Genomic DNA, 16,609 nt, shown 5'->3' with positions numbered 1-16,609 from the left:
TCACAAGCTGAGGCGTCTAGGGTCCAAACTAAAAGTCTGACTGCTCTGAAAGCCTCACCAACTGAAAGACAACAAATTTTCCTATCAAACGTGATATGTTTTGTTCAGTTTTGCCAAACAGCAAAGGAACAAGGAGCAGTTGTTTCCCCAAAAAAGACTTTTATTTTCTCCTCTCTCCACTCTAACTCACATTACCATATATGGGCATGCATTGCAGTTACACAGCTGACAGCAGCTATCAATGAAACTCTGTCACTGATTGCCTTTATTCAGTGACTCTCAAAAGCAGATGGGAGAAGCTAACAACTCCATGTTAGTGGATGGAACATGCTAACAACTCCATGTTAGTGGATGACAGATGCTAACAGCTACATGTTAGTGGATGGGACATGCTAACAACTCCACGTTAATGGATGACAGATGCTAACAGCTACATGTTAGTGGATAGGGCATGCTAAATACTCCATGTTAGTGGATGACAGATGCTAACAGCTACATGTTAGTGGATGGGACATGCTAAAAACTCCACGGTAGTGGATGACAGATGCTAAATGCTCCATATTAGTGAATGGGAGAAGCTAACAACTCCATGTTAGTGGATGGGAGATGCTAACAGCTACATGTTAGTGGATGGGACATGCTAACAACTCCATGTTAGTGGATGGGAAATGCTAACAACTCCATGTTAGTGGATGGGAAATGCTAACAACTCCATGTTAGTGGATGGGAGATGCTAACAGCTACATGTTAGTGGATAGGACATGCTAACAGCTCCATGTAAGTGGATGAAAGATGCTAGCAGCTACATGTTAGTGGGTGGACATCTCAGTCGCGGGCCGGCGGGGAGGCTCGGTCCCGACCAATGCCGCTTGCGGCTTTATTAGGGACCGAGCCAAAGGCCACCATGCCCGGAGGGCAAGGTCTCTATTGTTTTTCGTTCGTTTATTGTCGTTCATTATTAGGGACCGAGCCCGGAGGGCCACCATGCCCGGAGGGCAAGGTCTCTATTGTTTTTCGTTAGTTTATTGTCGTTCATTATTAGGGACTGAGCCTGGAGGGCCACCATGCCCGGAGGGCAAGGTCTCTATTGTTCTTCGTTCATTTGTCGTTCTCGTTCTCGTTCTATATTATTAGGGACTGAGCCCGAGGGCGAGGTGGCCTCAGAACTGAGGCCACCTTGCCTGAGGGCAAGGCCTCTATTGTTCTTCGTTCGTTTCTTATTATTAGGGACCGAGCCCCGGAAGGCAAGGTCTCTATTGTTATTCGTTCGTTTCTTTTTCTTCTTAGATATTATTATTATCCTCCCCGCGCCTTTGACCTCAAATTTGACCCCCTAAACATGCATGAAAACTCACCAAATTTGGCACGCACATCATGACTGGCGAAAAATTTTTTAAATGGAAAAATTAACCTCATCTGCTCTCTAGCGCCACCTAGAAACAGTAAAATATGCGCCACGGCCCACAGGAATGTCGTAGAGAGATCAAACCAACGTTGACGAGTTCGTCTCATTGAGATCTACATTTCACGGGCTGACATGCCTGACCTAAATCCAACAGGAAGTCTGCTATTTCCCTTTCAAAGTAAAATTTTGCTCAAAATCACTCCTCACGAAAAAAATTATCTCCTCCGAGACTGTTTGTCGTACAGACATAAGGGTCACGCGACATGAAAGAGGACAATTTTCTCTACAAAAGAAGTTCATATCGTTGTCAAAAGACTAACGGTGTGGATTTTATTAGCGTTCAAAGTTGGAAGTCTGAAATCCTGCCTTGCTCCGGCCCTCATCCGTTATAATGGGGGAAAAAGGAAAAAGGTTGCCTTTTTTCAGCACCTCGAACAAGCGGTGACTGCGGCTAAACCGTAACCCCTATCAACAAACCGAGCACACGTAAAGCGTCACCAGGTTCTCCTGAACAAGATGATGTAACATAAGTGGGGAAAATGTCATGTTATATGTATGTTTTCACAGGTAAGAAAAGGTGTGCGCTCTGCATTTTTTTTGTTCTCAGTTATAATGGAGCCGGATGGGGAAAAATCTCGCGCTTTTCACAAACTGAGGCCTCTACGGTCCAAACTAAATGTCTGACTGCTCTGAAAGCCTCACCAACTGAAAGACAACAAATTTTCCTATCAAACGTAATATTTTTTGTTCAGTTTTGCCAAACAGCAAAGGAACAAGGACCAGTTGTTTCCCCAAAAAACACTTTTTTTCTCCTCTCTCCACTCTAACTGAAACTAGAAGAATTTGCAGTTCCTGAAGAAACTGCAAGTGTGAATGCTGAGCTGAAAATGCTAAACTGTAATGCAGAAAAAGCTCAATAAGCAAAGTTGAAAAACCCTGAAATAAAGTTGAAAGTGTTTGCAAAAGTTTGAAAACACTGCAAAAAGTTGAAAAAGGTTGAAAAAGGTTGACAACGTTTGAAGACGCTGCAAAAGTTGAAAAAGGTTGAAAACACTGCAAAAAGTTGAAAAAGGTTGAAAAAGTTTGAAAAGACTGCAAGAAGTTGAAAAAAGTTAAACACTGCAAAAAGTTAAAAAAGTTTTAAAACACTGCAAAAAGTTGAAAAAATTTTGAAAAAGGTTGAAACAGTTTAAAACACTGCAGAAAGATGAAAAAGGTTGAAAAAGTTTGAAAAGACTGTAAAAAGTTGAAAAATGTTGAAAAAGGTTGATAAAGGTTGAAAAAACTGCAAAAAGTTTAAAAACGTTGAATAAGTTTGAAAACACTGCAAAAAGTTGATAAAGGTTGAAAACACTGCAAAGAGTTCAAAAACGTTTGAAAAGTTTGAAAAGACTGCAAACAGTTGAAAAAGGTTGAAAAAGTTAGAAAAGACAGTAAAAAGTTGAAAAATGTTGAAAAGGTTGAAAACACTGTAAAAAGTTAAAAAAAAGCTGAAAAAGTTTGAAAACGCTGCAAAAAGTTGGAAAAGTTTGAAAAAATGCTGGAAAAGTTTGAAAAAGGTTGAAAACACTGCACAAAGTTGAAAAAGTTTGAAAACACTGTAAAAAGTTGAAAAAAGTTGAAAAAGTTTGAAAACGCTGCAAAAAGTTGAAAAAAGTTGAAAAAGTTTGAAAAATGCTGCAAAAACATGACAACGGTTGAAAAAGGTTGACAACGCTGCAAAAAGTTGAAAAAGGTTGAAAAAGGTTGAAAACACTGCAAAAAGTTGAAAAAGATTGAAAAAGGTACAGGAAGCAGTAGAGTCAGTGTCAGAGTAACAGAGGATCAATAGAGCTCCAGTCTTAATGGAAAAATCCAGACTAATCAAGCAGCAGTCAGCACAACAGGTGTGTCTGTTGCTATGGAGACCAGCTGCACAGCAGCCATGACAGTGAATCAGCACTTTTTAATGGAGTGCGCATGGTTGAAGAAATGGCATTTCTCTGGGCCCGAAAGGCAAAATTGAAAAAGATTTTCACACAGTCAGAAGCCTTTCATGAATTTAATGGTGCAGGAATCATGTCTGTAGGATCATCCATTCAGCCACGGCGATTGTGCGAACATGAGAGAAGTTTTGGATTCGGGCATCTCCAAAATGTATTGGAGCGGATGGGAGAAAATTCTACACTCTCCTCAAACAAATGCCTCTGGAGAGAGAACCGTTTGAGACAGAGACAAAGTGACTCAATTGTGCGGGTCACAAGAAAAATTCCTACGTTTTGAGGGGTTATTGTGCAGATTGAGCCAGAAATGTGGCCGTACGGACGAGAAAACAATTTTTTTTGGGGTTAAAATTCAGAGCCTCCCGCACTCTAACTGCCACTCTCCCACTCTAGCTTTTCCAATACACACCCATTGTAAACTCCAAAAACGGCTGAAATTCTCTCCCTACTTGAAGGCTCACAGTTTAAATTTGGTGAAAGATCTTGCAATGAGATTACATATCTCAATAGAGGACAAAAATGCCTACGTTTTAAAAGTTAAATGACTTTTCTAGGTGAAAGTATGACAAAGTTTTAAGGGTTCAAAGTCGAAGGAGTTGAAAGGTCAGTTGAAGGGGTTTTCCATCCACTTCAATGTTAAAAATAATTTTAAAAAGTTGAAATATTTCAAAAAGTTTAAAAAAGTTTAAAAAGTTTAAAAAGGTTTAAGAAAGGGTTTAAAAAGTTGAATATTTTAAAAGTTGAATGGTTAAAATCGGTTCAGATTTGAAGGAGTTATAAGGTTCCAAAGTTTGACAAAATCTCCATCCGTTAACATGGGGCAAAAAGTTGCACAAAAGTTGAAATATTTCAAAAAGTTTAAAAGATTTTAAAAAGCTAGAACATAGCACCCATGTCCTTAAAAAGCTGCACAATTTGATATATGAATGGTTCAAATAGGACACAATTTGTAGGAGGAGTTAAGTGTCAAAAATCAGCGGAAGAAGTCAGAAGAAGTCGGAAGAATAAGAAAGAGAAACAGGACTAGAAAAAATTTGCAGTTCCTGAAGAAACTGCAAGTGTGAATGCTGAGCTGAAAATGTTAAACTGTAATGCAGAAAAACTGAACAAGAAAAGGTGAAAAACCCTGAAATAAAGTTGAAAAAGGTTGAAAAAGGTAGAAAAACACTGCAAAAAGTTGAAAAGGGTTAAAAAAAAGTTGAAAAAGGTTGAAAAAGTTTGAAAACACTGCAAAAAGTTGAAAAAGTTTGAAAAAGGTTGAAAACACTGCAAAAAGTTGAAAAATTTTAAAAAAGGTTGAAAACACTGGAAAAAAACTTGAAAATGTTGAAAAAGGTTGAAAACACTGCAAAAAGTTGAAAAAGGTTGAAAAATGTTGAAAACACTGCAAAAAGTTGAAAAGGGTTGAAAAAAGTTGAAAAAGGTTGAAAAATTTTGAAAAAGGTTGAAAACACTGCAAAAAGTTGAAAAATGTTGAAAAAGGTTGAAAACACTGCAAAAAGTTGAAGAAGTTTAAAAAAAGTTGAAAAAGTTTGAAAAAGTTTGAAAACACTGCAAAAAGTTGAAAAAGGTTGAATGAGGTTGAAAATTTTTGAAAACACTGCAAAAAGTTAAAAAAGTTTAAAAAAAGTTTAAAAAGTTTAAAAAAGTTTGAAAACACTGCAAAAAGTTGAAAAAGATTAAAAAAAAAATTTGAAAAGGTTGAAAAAGTTTGAAAACACTGCAAAAAGTTGAAAAGGGTTGAAAAAAGTTGAAAAAGGTTGAAAACACTGCAATAAGTTGAAAAAGTTTGAAAAAGATTAAAACACTGCAAAAAGTTGAAAAAGTTTGAAAAAGGTTCAAAACACTGCAAAAACTTAAAAAAGTTGATAGAGGTAGAAGGAGCAGTAGAGTCAGTGTCAGAGTAACAGAGGATCAATAGAGCTCCAGTCTTAATGGAAAAATCCAGACTAATCAAGCAGCAGTCAGCACAACAGGTGTGTCTGTTGCAATGGAGACCAGCTGCACAGCAGCCATGACAGTGAATCAGCACTTTTTAATGGAGGGCGCATGGTTGAGAAAATGTTGTGCCTGGAGAACCCAGAGGTGAAATTGAAAAAGATTTTCACACAGTCAGATTCAGAAGCCTTTCATGAATTTAATGGTGCAGGAATCATGTCTGTAGGATCATCCATTCAGCCACGGCGATTGTGCGAACACGAGTGAAGTTTTGGATTCAGGAGTCTCAAAAATGCATTGGAGCGGATGGGAGAAAATTCTGCACTCTCCTCAAACAAATGCCTCTGGAGAGAGAACGGTTTGAGATAGAGACAAAGTGACTCAATTGTACGGGTCACAAGAAAAATTCCTACGTTTTGAGGGGTTATTGTGCAGATTGAGCCAGAAATGTGGCCGTACGGACGAGAAAATAATTTTTTTTTTGGTTAAAATTCAGAGCCTCCCGCACTCTAAATTTGATTCTCCCACTCTAGCATTTCCAATACACACCCATTGTGAACTCCAAAAACGGCTGAAATTCTCTCCATACTTGAAGGGTCACAGCTGAATTTTGGTGAAAGATTTTGCAATGATATTACATAGCTAAATAGAGGACAAAAATGCCTACGTTTTAAAGCTAAAATGACTTGTCTCCGTGAAAGTATGACAAAGTTGTAAGGTTTCAAATTTGAAGGAGTTGAAAGGTCAGTTGAAGGGTTTTCCCATTGACTTCAATGTTAAAAATAATTTTAAAATGTTGAAATATTTCAAAAAGTTGAACAAAGTTGAAAAAGTTTAAAAAGGTTGAAGAAAGAGTTTAAAAAGTTGAATATTTTAAAAGTTGAATGGTTAAAATCGGTTAAGATTTGAGGAAGTTATAAGGTTCCAAAGTTTGAAAAAATCTCCATCCGTTAACATGGGGCAAAAAGTTGCACAAAAGTTGAAATATTTCAAAAAGTTTAAAAGATATAAAAAAGTAGAACATAGCAGGAATGTCCTTAAAAAGCTGCACATTTTGATATCTGAATGGTTCAAATCGGACAAAATTTGTAGGAGGAGAAGCGTGCCAAAAAACGGCGGAAGAAGTCAGAAGAGGAATGTAATCGTGTGAATGCCTTCAGCATTCACACAACTAGAAAAAATTTGCAGTTCCTGAAGAAACTGCAAGTGTGAATGCTGAGCTGAAAATGTTCAACTGTAATGCAGAAAAACTGAATAAGAAAAGGTGAAAAACCCTGAAATAAAGTTGAAAAAGGTAGAAAAACACTGCAAAAAGTTGAAAAAGGTTCAAAACACTGCAAAAAGTTGAAAAAGGTTGAAAAAGTTTGAAAACACTGCAAAAAGTTGAAAAAGTTTGAAAAAGGTTGAAAACACTGCAAAAAGTTGAAAAATGTTGAAAAAGGTCGAAAACACTGCAAAAAGTTGAAAAACGTTAAAAAAAGTTGAAAAGGTTGAAAAACTTTAAAAACACTGCAAAAAGTTGAAAAAGTTTGAAAAAGGTTAAAACCACTGCAAAAACTTGAAAAGGGTTAAAAAAGGTTGAAAACACTGCAAAAAGTTATAAAGGGTTGAAAAAGGTTGAAAACACTGCAACAATTTAAAAAAGTTGATAGAGGTAGAAGGAGCAGGAGAGTCAGTGTCAGAGTAACAGAGGATCAATAGAGCTCCAGTCTTAATGGAAAAATCCAGACTAATCAAGCAGCAGCAGCACAACAGGTGTGTCTGTTGCTATGGAGACCAGCTGCACAGCAGCCATGGCAGTGAATCAGCACTTTTTAATGGAGTGCGCATGGTTGAAGAAATGGCATTTCTCGGGGACCGAAAGACGAAATTGAAAAAGATTTTCACACAGTCAGATTCAGAAGCCTTTCATTAATTTAATGGTGCAGGAATCATGTCTGTAGGATCATCCATTCAGCCACGGCGATTGTGCGAACACGAGTGAAGTTTTGGATTCAGGCGTCTCCAAAATGCATTGGAGCGGATGGGAGAAAATTCTGCACTCTCCTCAAACAAATGCCTCTGGAGAGAGAACCGTTTGAGATAGAGACAAAGTGACTCAATTGTACGGGTCACAAAAAAGATTCCTACGTTTTGAGGGGTTATTGTGCAGATTGAGCCAGAAATGTGGCCGTACGGACGAGAAAAGAATTTTTTTTTGGGTTAAAATTCAGAGCCTCCCGCACTCTAAATTCGAATCTCCCACTCTAGCTTTTCCAATACACACCCATTGTAAACTCCAAAAACGGCTGAAATTCTCTCCGTACTTGAAGGCTCACAGTTTAAATTTGGTAAAAGATCTTGAAATGATATTACATACCTGAATAGAGGACAAAAATGCCTACGTTTTAAAGGTTAAATGACATCTCTGCGTCAAAGTTTGACAAAGTTTTAAGGGTTCAAAGTTGAAGGAGTTGAAAGGTCAGTTGAAGGGTTTTCCCATCCACTTCAATGTTAAAAATAACTTTAAAAAGTTGAAATATTTCAAAAAGTTTAAAAAAGTTTAAAAAGTTTTAAAAGGTTTAAGAAAGGGTTTAAAAAGTTGAATATTTTAAGAGTTGAATGGTTAAAATCGGTTAAGATTTGAAGAAGTTAAAGGGTTATAAACTTTAAAAATTTCTCCATCCGTTAACATGGGGCAAAAAGTTGCACAAAAGTTGAAATATTTCAAAAAGTTTAAAAGGTTTTAAAAAGCTAGAACATAGCAGGAATGTCCCTAAAAAGCTGCACATTTTGATACTCGAATGGTTGAAATCGGACAAAAACTGTAGGAGGAGTTAAGCGTCAAAAAACGGCGGAAGAAGTCAGAATAATAATACTAGAACAAATTTGCAGTTCCTGAAGAAACTGCAAGTGTGAATGCTGAGCTGAAAATGTTAAACTGTAATGCAGAAAAACTGAATAAGAAAAGGTGAAAAACCCTGAAATAAAGTTGAAAAAGGTTGAAAAACGTAGAAAAACACTGAAATAAAGTTGAAAAGGGTTAAAAAAAAGTTGAAAAAGTTTGAAAAAGTTTGAAAACACTGCAAAAAGTTGAAAAAGTTTGAAAAAGGTTGAAAACACTGCAAAAAGTTGAAAAAGTTCAAAAAAGGTTGAAAACACTGGAAAAAAACTTGAAAATGTTGAATAAGGTTGAAAACACGGCAAAAAGTTGAAAAAGGTTGAAAAATGTTGAAAACACTGCAAAAAGTTGAAAAGGGTTGAAAAAAGTTGAAAAAGGTTGAAAAATTTTGAAAAAGGTTGAAAACACTGCAAAAAGTTGAAAAATGTTGAAAAAGGTTGAAAACACTGCAAAAAGTTGAAAAAAGTTGAAAAAGTTTGAAAAAGTTTGAAAACACTGCAAAAAGTTGAAAAAGTTTAAAAAAAGTTGAAAAAGTTTGAAAAAGTTTGAAAACACTGCAAAAAGTTGAAAAAGATTTAAAAAAAGTTGAAAATGTTGAAAAAGTTTGAAAACACTGCAAAAAGTTGAAAAGGGTTGAAAAAAGTTGAAAAAGTTTGAAAAAGTTTAAAAACACTTGCAAAAAGTTGAAAAAGTTTGAAAAAGGTTGAAAACACTGCAAAAAGTTGAAAAAGTTTGAAAAAGGTTAAAACACTGCAAAAAGTTGAAAAAGTTTGAAAAAGGTTCAAAACACTGCAAAAACTTAAAAAAGTTGATAGAGGTAGAAGGAGCAGTGGAGTCAGTGTCAGAGTAACAGAGGATCAATAGAGCTCCAGTCTTAATGGAAAAATCCAGACTAATCAAGCAGCAGCAGCACAACAGGTGTGTCTGTTGCAATGGAGACCAGCTGCACAGCAGCCATGACAGTGAATCAGCACTTTTTAATGGAGAGCGCATGGTTGAAGAAATGGCATTTCTCGGGGACCAAGAGGTGAAATTGAAAAAGATTTTCACACAGTCAGATTCAGAAGCCTTTCATGAATTTAATGGTGCAGGAATCATGTCTGTAGGATCATCCATTCAGCCACGGCGATTGTGCGAACACGAGTGAAGTTTTGGATTCAGGCGTCTCGAAAATGCATTGGAGCGGATGGGAGAAAATCCTGCACTCTCCTCAAACAAATGCCTCTGGAGAGAGAACCGTTTCAGAAAGAGACAAAGAGACTCAATTTTTTGAGTCACAAGTAAAATTCCTACGTTTTGAGGGGTTATTGTGCAGATTGAGCCAGAAATGTGGCCGTACGGACGAGAAAAGAATTTTTTTTTTGGTTAAAATTCAGAGCCTCCCGCACTCTAAATTTGATTCTCCCACTCTAGCTTTTCCAATACACACCCATTGTAAACTCCAAAAGCGACTGAAATTCTCTCTGTACTTGAAGGCTCACAGTTTAAATTTGGTAAAAGATCTGGAGATGATGTTACATACGTGAATAGAGGACAAAAATGCCTACGTTTTAAAAGTAAAATGACTTGTCTATGTGAAAGTATGACAAAGTTGTAAGGGTTCAAAGTTGAAGGAGTTGAAAGGTCAGTTGAAGGGTTTTCCCATTGACTTCAATGTTAAAAATAATTTTAAAAAGTTGAAATATTTCAAAAAGTTGAACAAAGTTGAAAAAGTTGAAAAAGGTTGAAGAAAGGGTTTAAAAAGTTGAATATTTTAAAAGTTGAATGGTTAAAATCGGTTAAGATTTGAAGAAGTTATAAGGTTTCAAAGTTTGAAAAAATCTCCATCCGTTAACATGGGGCAAAAAGTTGCACAAAAGTTGAAATATTTTAAAAAGTTTAAAAGGTTTTAAAAAGCTAGAACATAGCAATAATGTCCTTAAAAAGCTGCACAATTTGATATATGAATGGTTCAAATCGGACAAAATTTGTAGAAGGAGTTAAGCGTCAAAAAACGGCGGAAGAAGTCAGAATAATAAGAAGAACTAGAAAAAATTTGCAGTTCCTGAAGAAACTGCAAGTGTGAATGCTGAGCTGAAAATGCTAAACTGTAATGCAGAAAAAGCTCAATTAGCAAAGTTGAAAAACCCTGAAATAAAGTTGAAAAAGGTTGAAAAAGTTTGAAAACGCTGCAACAAGTTGAAAAAGGTTGAAAAAGGTTGACAACGTTTGAAAATGCTGCAAAAGTTGAAAAAGGTTGAAAATATTGAAAACACTGCAAGAAGTTGAAAAAGGTTAAAAAAAAAGTCTGAAATTACTGCAAAAAGTTGAAAAAGTTGAAGAAGATTGAAAACACTGTAAAAAAGTTGAAAAAGTTTCAAAAATTGAAAACACTGCAAAAAGTTGAAATTGGTTGAAAAAGTTTGAAAACACTGTAAAAAGGTTGAAAAAGGTTGAAAACACTGCAAAAATTTGAAAAAGATTGAAAAAGTTTCAAAAAGTTTGAAAACACTGCAACAAGTTGAAAAAGGTTGAAAAGGTTTGAAAACACTGTAAAAAGTTGAAATAGGTTGAAAACTTTTGAAAACACTGTAAAAAAGTTGAAAAAGGTTGAAAACGTTTGAAAACACTATAAAAAGTTGAAAAAGGTTGAAAACGTTTGAAAACACTGTAAAAAGTTGAAATAGGTTGAAAACATTTGAAAACAGTGTAAAAAGTTGAAAAAGGTTTAAAAAGTTTGAAAACACTGTAAAAAATTAGAAAAGGGTTGAAAAAGTTTGAAAACACTGCAAAAAGTTGAAAAAGGTTGAAAACACTGCAAAACGGTTGAAAAAGTTTGAGAACACTGCAAAAAGTTGAAAAACGTTGAAAAAGGTTAAAAAGTTTGAAAACACTGCAAAAAGTTGAAAAAGGTTAAAAAAGGTTGAAAACACTGCAAAAATTTGAAAAAGGTTGAAGAAGGTTGAAAACACTGTAAAAAAGTTGAAAAAGTTTCAAAAAGTGTGAAAACACTGCAAAAAGTTGAAATTGGTTGAAAAAGTTTGAAAACACTGTAAAAAAGTTGAAAAACTTTGAAAACACTGTAAAAAGTTGAAAAGGGTTGAAAAAGGTGGAAAACACTGCAAAAAGTTGAAAAAGGTTGAAAAAGGTTAAAAACACTGCAAAAAGTTGAAAAAGGTTGCAAAAGTTTGAAAACACTGCAAAAAGTTAAAAAGAGTTGAAAAAGGTAGAAAACACTGCAAAAACTTTAAAAAAAAAAAGTTGATAGAGGTAGAAGGAGCAGTAGAGTCAGTGTCAGAGTAACAGAGGATCAATAGAGCTCCAGTCTTAATGGAAAAATCCAGACTAATCAAGCAGCAGCAGCACAACAGGTGTGTCTGTTGCTATGGAGACCAGCTGCACAGCAGCCATGACAGTGAATCAGCACTTTTTAATGGAGTGCGCATGGTTGAAGAAATGGCATTTCTCGGGGCCCGAAAGGCAAAATTGAAAAAGATTTTCACACAGTCAGATTCAGAACCCTTTCATGAATTTAATGGTGCAGGAATCATGTCTTTGGGATCATCCATTCAGCCACGGCGATTGTGCGAACACGAGTGAAGTTTTGGATTCAAGGGGCTCGAAAATGCATTGGAGCGGATGGGAGAAAATTCTGCACTCTCCTCAAACAAATGCCTCTGGAGAGAGAACCGTTTGAGATAGAGACAAAGTGACTCAATTGTACGGGTCACAAGAGAAATTCCTACGTTTAGAGGGGTTATTGTGCAGATTGAGCCAGAAATGTGGCCGTACGGACGAGAAAATAAATTTTTTTTTGGTTAAAATTCAGAGCCTCCCCCACTCTAAATTCAAATCTCCCACTCTAGCTTTTCCAATACACACCCATTGTAAACTCCAAAAACGGCTGAAATTCTCTCTGTACTTGAAGGCCCACAGTTTGAATTTGGTAAAAGATCTTGAGATGATACTACATACCTGAATAAAGGACAAAAATGCCTACGTTTTAAAAGTAAAATGACTTGTCTACGTGAAAGTATGACAAAGTAGTAAGGGTTCAAAGTTGAAGGAGTTGAAAGGTCAGTTGAAGGGTTTTCCCATCCACTTCAATGTTAAAAATAATTTTAAAAAGTTGAAATATTTCAAAAAGTTGAACAAAGTTGAAAAAGTTTAAAAAGGTTTAAGAAAGGGTTTAAAAAGTTGAATATTTTAAAAGTTGAATGGTTAAAATCGGTTAAGATTTGAAGAAGTTATAAGGTTCCAAAGTTTGAAAAAATCTCCATCCGTTAACATGGGGCAAAAAGTTGCACAAAAGTTGAAATATTTTAAAAAGTTTAAAAGGTTTTAAAAAGTTAGAACATAGCCGGAATGTCCTTAAAAAGCTGCACAATTTGATATATGAATGGTCCAAATCGGACAAAATTTGTAGGAGGAGAAGCGTGCCAAAAAACGGCGGAAGAAGTCAGAATAATACAGAAGAAGAATAATAAAGAAAAGGAATGTAATAGTGTGAATGCCTTCAGCATTCACACAACTAGAAAAAATTTGCAGTTCCTGAAGAAACTGCAAGTGTGAATGCTGAGCTGAAAATGTTAAACTGTAATGCAGAAAAACTGAATAAGAAAAGGTGAAAAACCCTGAAATAAAGTTGAAAAAGGTTGAAAAAGGGAGAAAAAGCCTGCAAAAAGTTGAAAAAGGTTGAAAAAGGTTTAAAACACTGCAAAAAGGTGAAAAGGGTTGAAAAAGGTTGAAAAAGGTTAAAAAAAGGTTGAAAACACTGCAAAAAGTTGAAAAATGTTGATAAAGGTTGAAAACATTGCAAAAAGTTGATAAAGTTGAAAAAAGGTTGAAAACACTGAAAAAAAACTTGAAAATGTTGAAAAAGGTTGAAAACACTGCAAAAAGTTGAAAAATGTTGAGAAATGTTGAAAACACTGCAAAAAGTTGAAAAGGGTTGAATAAAGTTGAAAAAGTTTGAAAAATTTTGAAAACACTGCAAAAAGTTGAAAAATGTTGAAAAAGGTTGAAAACACTGCAAAAAGTTGAAAAACTTGAAAAAAGGTTGAAAACACTGAAAAAAAACTTGAAAATGTTGAAAAAGGTTGAAAACACTGCAAAAAGTTGAAAAAGGTTGAAAAATGTTGAAAAAACTGCAAAAAGTTGAAAAGGGTTGAAGAAAGTTGAAAAGGGTTGAAAAATGTTGAAAACACTGCAAAAAGTTGAAAACGGTTAGAAAAGGTTGAAAACACTGCAAAAAGTTGAAAAATGTTGAAAAAGGTTGAAAACACTGCAAAAAGTTGAAAAAGTTAAAAAAAGGTTGAAAACACTGAAAAAAACCTTGAAAATGTTGAAAAAGGTTAAAAACACTGCAAAAAGTTGAAAAAGTTAAAAAAAGGTTGAAAACACTGAAAAAAAACCTTGAAAATGTTGAAAAAGGTTGAAAACACTGCAAAAAGTTGAAAAATGTTGAAAAAGGTTGAAAACACTGCAAAAAGTTGAAAAAGTTAAAAAAAAGGTTGAAAACACTGAAAAAAACCTTGAAAATGTTGAAAAAGGTTAAAAACACTGCAAAAAGTTGAAAAAGGTTGAAAGCACTGCAAAAAGTTGAAAAAGTTGAATAAAGGTTGAAAACACTGCAAAAAGTTGAAAAATGTTGAGAAATGTTGAAAACACTGCAAAAAGTTGAAAAGGGTTGAATAAAGTTGAAAAAGTTTGAAAAATTTTGAAAACACTGCAAAAAGTTGAAAAATGTTGAAAAAGGTTGAAAACACTGCAAAAAGTTGAAAAACTTGAAAAAAGGTTGAAAACACTGAAAAAAAACTTGAAAATGTTGAAAAAGGTTGAAAACACTGCAAAAAGTTGAAAAAGGTTGAAAAATGTTGAAAAAACTGCAAAAAGTTGAAAAGGGTTGAAGAAAGTTGAAAAGGGTTGAAAAATGTTGAAAACACTGCAAAAAGTTGAAAACGGTTAGAAAAGGTTGAAAACACTGCAAAAAGTTGAAAAATGTTGAAAAAGGTTGAAAACACTGCAAAAAGTTGAAAAAGTTAAAAAAAGGTTGAAAACACTGAAAAAAAACCTTGAAAATGTTGAAAAAGGTTAAAAACACTGCAAAAAGTTGAAAAAGGTTGAAAACACTGCAAAAAGTTGAAAAATGTTGAAAAAGGTTGAAAACACTGCATAAAGTTGAAAAAGTTTTAAAAAAGTTGAAAAAGTTTGAAAAAGTTTGAAAACACTGCAAAAAGTTGAAAAAGGTTAAAAAAAAGTTGAAAAGGTTAAAAAAGTTTGAAAACACTGCAAAAAGTTGAAAAGGGTCGAAAAAAGTTGAAAAAGGTTGAAAACACTGCAAAAAGTTGAAAAGGATTGAAAAAAGTTGAAAAAGGTTGAAAACACTGCAAAAAGTTGAAAAAGTTTGAAAAAGGTTGAAAACACTGCAAAAAGTTGAAAAAGTTGATAGAGATAGAAGGAGCAGTAGAGTCAGTGTCAGAGTAACAGAGGATCAATAGAGCTCCAGTCTTAATGGAAAGTTCCAGACTAATCAAGCAGCAGTCAGCACAACAGGTGTGTCTGTTGCAATGGAGACCAGCTGCACAGCAGCCATGACAGTGAATCAGCACTTTTTAATGGAGTGCGCATGGTTGAAGAAATGGCATTTCTCGGGGACCAAGATGTGAAATTGAAAAAGATTTTCACACAGTCAGATTCAGAAGCCTTTCATGAATTTAATGGTGCAGGAATCATGTCTGTAGGATCATCCATTCAGCCATACCGATTGTGCGAACACGAGTGAATTTTGGATTCAGGCATCTCGAAAATGCATTGGAGCGGATGGGAGAAAATTCTGCACTCTCCTCAAACAAATGCCTCTGGGGAGAGAACCGTTTGAGATAGAGACAAAGTGACTCAATTGTACGGGTCACAAGAAAAATTCCTACGTTTTGAGGGGTTATTGTGCAGATTGAGCCAGAAATGTGGCCAGGAGGACGAGAAAATAATTTTTTTTTTGGTTAAAATTCAGAGCCTCCCGCACTCTAAATTTGATTCTCCCACTCTAGCTTTTCCAATACACACCCATTATAAACTTCAAAAACGGCTGAAATTCTCTCTGTACTTAAAGGCTCACAGTTTAAATATGGTAAAAGATCTTGAAAGGATGTTACATACCTGAATAGAGGACAAAAATGCCTACATTTTAAAAGTAAAATGACTTGTCTATGTGAAAGTATGACAAAGTAGTAAGGGTTGAAAGTTGAAGGAGTTGAAAGGTCAGTTGAAGGGTTTTCCCATCCACTTCAATGTTAAAAATAATTTTAAAAAGTTGAAATATTTCAAAAAGTTTAAAAAAGTTTAAAAAGTTTAAAAAGGTTTAAGAAAGGGTTTAAAAAGTTGAATAGTTTAAAAGTTGAATGGTTAAAATCGGTTAAGATTTGAAGGAGTTAAAGGGTTATAAAGTTTGAAAATTTCTCCATCCGTTAACATGGGGCAAAAAGTTGCACAAAAGTTGAAATATTTTAAAAAGTTTAAAAGGTTTTAAAAAGCTAGAACATAGCAATAATGTCCTTAAAAAGCTGCACAATTTGATATATGAATGGTTCAAATCGGACAAAATTTGTAGAAGGAGTTAAGCGTCAAAAAACGGGGGAAGAAGTCAGAATAATAATAATATTAAAGAATTGGAATGTAAAGGTGTGAATGCCTTCAGCATTCACACAATAATAAAGAAAAGGAATGTAATAGTGTGAATGCCTTCAGCATTCACACAATTAAAGAGAAACAGGAAAATAAAGGTGTGAATGCCTTCAGCATTCACACAATAAAGAAACAGGAAAACAAAGGTGTGAATGCCTTCAGCATTCACACAATAATATTAAAGAGAAACAGGAAAATAAAGGTGTGAATGCCTTCAGCATTCACACAACTAGAAAAAATTTGCAGTTCCTGAATAAACTGCAAGTGTGAATGCTGAGCTGAAAATGTTAAACTGTAATGCAGAAAAACTGAATAAGAAAAGGTGAAAAACCCTAAAATAAAGTCATAAAAGGTTGAAAAAGTTTGAAAAAGGTTGAAAACACTGCAAAAAGTTGAAAATGGTTAAAAAAGGTTGAAAACACTGTAAAAAGTTGAATGAGTTTGAAAAAGGTTGAAAACACTGAAAAAAGTTGAAAAAAGTTGAAAAAGGTTAAAAACACTGCAAAATGTTGAAAAAGGTTGAAAAAGGCTGAAAACGCTACAAAAAGTTGAAAAAGGTTGAAAAAGTTTGAAAAAAGTTGAAATAGGTTGAAAACACTGAAAAAAGTTTAAAAAAGTTGAAAAAGGTTAAAAACACTGCAAAATGTTGAAAAAGGTTGAAAAAGGCTGAAAACGCTACAAAAAGTTGAAAAAGGTTGAAAAAGTTTCAAAAAAGTTGAAAAAGGTTGAAAACACTGAAAA

The sequence above is a fragment of the Salarias fasciatus genome, chromosome 1, assembly GCF_902148845.1.
Source record: "Salarias fasciatus chromosome 1, fSalaFa1.1, whole genome shotgun sequence".
In the NCBI taxonomy this organism is placed as follows: domain Eukaryota; kingdom Metazoa; phylum Chordata; class Actinopteri; order Blenniiformes; family Blenniidae; genus Salarias; species Salarias fasciatus.
This window is presented reverse-complemented; position numbering follows the sequence as displayed.